The sequence below is a fragment of the Limulus polyphemus genome, unplaced genomic scaffold, assembly GCF_000517525.1.
Source record: "Limulus polyphemus unplaced genomic scaffold, Limulus_polyphemus-2.1.2 Scaffold2465, whole genome shotgun sequence".
NCBI lineage: Eukaryota > Metazoa > Arthropoda > Merostomata > Xiphosura > Limulidae > Limulus > Limulus polyphemus.
Window position 1 is genome coordinate 74,765 of NW_013668075.1, and position 2,767 is coordinate 77,531.

Genomic DNA, 2,767 nt, shown 5'->3' on the forward strand with positions numbered 1-2,767 from the left:
ACAGCAGTGTGAATTGGTGCATTGTCTTCTTGAAAGAGACCAGCACCATTTGGTAATAAAGTTCTCAACATAGAGAGGACCCGGTCTTCAGCAAGGTTTAAATAAGAATATGCTGTCATTCTATCTTTCTTGAGACCATAGGCCCTACACTATTCCAACAAAAACTGTCCATACAATTATAGAGCCTTCACAATTTTAACTGGTGGCATATGGTATTTAGGACTGTAGGCTTCTTTTGGTTTTCACCACATGTGAACACATCTAATTGGTGGGCTATGACTCTTCTAATCAAACCACATTGTTCCAGTTTTTGTGGTTTATGTTTGTGAAACCATTTTATTTGGACTTTTGCATTTTTCAGTTGGTTTTCTTTCACGTATTTGCAAAAAGTTACCCATGAGCTATCTGTACTAACTGTCCCTAATTTTTAACTTTTTAAACTAGGGGGAAGGTAGCTAGTCTAGAGAACCCACTGCTAACTTTTAGGCTACTCATCTGGTCAAATAATATGAAATGACCATCACACTTATAATGTTCCCACGACCCAAAATTTTTTTCATTTCAGGAATGCGACATGAAAAAAGAGGCATCACCTACCCACCTTTTGAACAAGGGGAATACTGTTACTAAATTTAAATAACCTAAATTCAGGTAAGATGCGTGTCGCCCACAAAACCTAAAAGGAGAGTGGGAAAAGTATTGACAATTTTTAAACACCTATGTTCTACGGAGCTGTAATATGTTTCCTCATGGTCTATTACTAATCCAATTTAACATGTCTGAAACCTGTGATGAATTTTGGCAAAGTACTGGTCACTGGAAGAGAGATTCCACATTATTAAAAAAGGGTTATTATGTTTGCCTATGATATATATATGTATATATATATATATTTGCAATACGGTGTTATTTTACTCAGCTGGTAACATTTTGGGGCATTATGGAATATGGAGCTTTTGCAGCATTGAAACAAATAAAACATGGTCAGAGTCCCATCTTGATTTCACAGAACTTCTGACAGTACTTTAGAATGGTCACTAGAGTTGAGTTTACAGACCTTCTGACACTACTTTAGAATGGTCACTAGAGTTGAGTTTACAGACCTTCTGACAGTACTTTAGAATGGTCACTTGAGTTTAGTGAAAGTACATGTCTTTCCAGAAGTTATTATACAATAATTTTCTTAATATTTTAAAACCTTTATTAGTACATATTATTTAACAGAAATTAAATAATACTTTACCAATAAAGCATAGGTTTTATCAACATTTTTGGTCACATCATGAAATTATTTTGGTTAACTTATAAGATAATAACTTCTTACATTTGTCAGAAATTGTTCTTCTCAAATATGAATTAAATGAATTGAAATATTTCCAGATCTGTAGTTATCTTGAAGAGTGAGTCAGTTTGTAGATTAATCATGTTTCTTTATAAATTGTATACATGAAACTGTATTTGTGTAACATAAAAGAAGTTGTATAAATGTCAGCTACAGATTGTTTTAAACAGAAAAAACTGAACTGATCTGTCATTACTTATTTGTCAGTAAATATATATACACACACACATTAGTTTTGTAATTGTGCATATAACTGTACAGGAAGTGCATTTGCTGATGCTGCATCACTTGTTCAAATTCCAAACACAAACCATGTTGTGTTATCATAATTACCTGGGTATACATCACTCAAAATATCAGTCCTGTGACTTCATTAACATTTTACAACACAGATAATAAAACAACTACTATTTTATTTTCACCAAAAGTCCCTTGAGCAGAAGCTGGTGACTGTGTTATAGACCGTAGTCGACTCTGAGTGACATTCTGTGGTGAGAGTGACCCACTCTAAACGTTCCAATGCTAACTAAACAGAAAAGAGTTTAGAGAGTTTGTAAAGTTGTATTACAACTGAACATATAAACAGTGAGGGCAATGATGCATCAGTGCAGTAAAATCATTGTAAAACTTGTTTATTTGCTGACTGGTTTACGTTATACATAGTATTAAGATCAGAATATATGACAATGTCACAACTACACACTTGTTTTCAGGTCAGTCTGATTAAATAGTTCCTATATCCTTGTTTTTACTCTCAATCACTTTTAAGTTTACAGATATTCTACGTCAGCTAATTTGTATTTTAGTTCTTCTTTTACTATGCCAAAGTAAAGCATGACAGTTTTGAAATTTCTTCTTTTCATCTGTTATATCATTTACACAAAATTTGAAAAAGTTTGGCTCATACTTTATAGCTTAAAATACAAGCAAGACACCTAACCATGTATTCATGTTTTTCCGATTTATCATTACTGTTCCAGACATCTTGGCACCTAACCATGTATTCATGTTTGTCTGATGTGTCATTACTGTTCAAGACACCTTGACACCTAACCATGTATTCATGTTTGTCTGATGTATCATTACTGTTCCAGACATCTTGACACCTAACCATGTATTCATGTTTATCTGATGTGTCATTAATGTTTCAGACATCTTGGCACCTAACCATGTATTCATGTTTGTCTGATGTGTCATTACTGTTCCAGACATCTTGGCACCTAACCATGTATTCATGTTTGTCTGATGTGTCATTACTGTTCAAGACACCTTGACACCTAACCATGTATTCATGCTTGTCTGATGTATCATTACTGTTCCAGACACCTTGACACCTAACCATGTATTCATGTTTGTCTGATGTATCATTACTGTTCCAGACACCTTGACACCTAACCATGTATTCATGTTTGTCTGATGTATCAT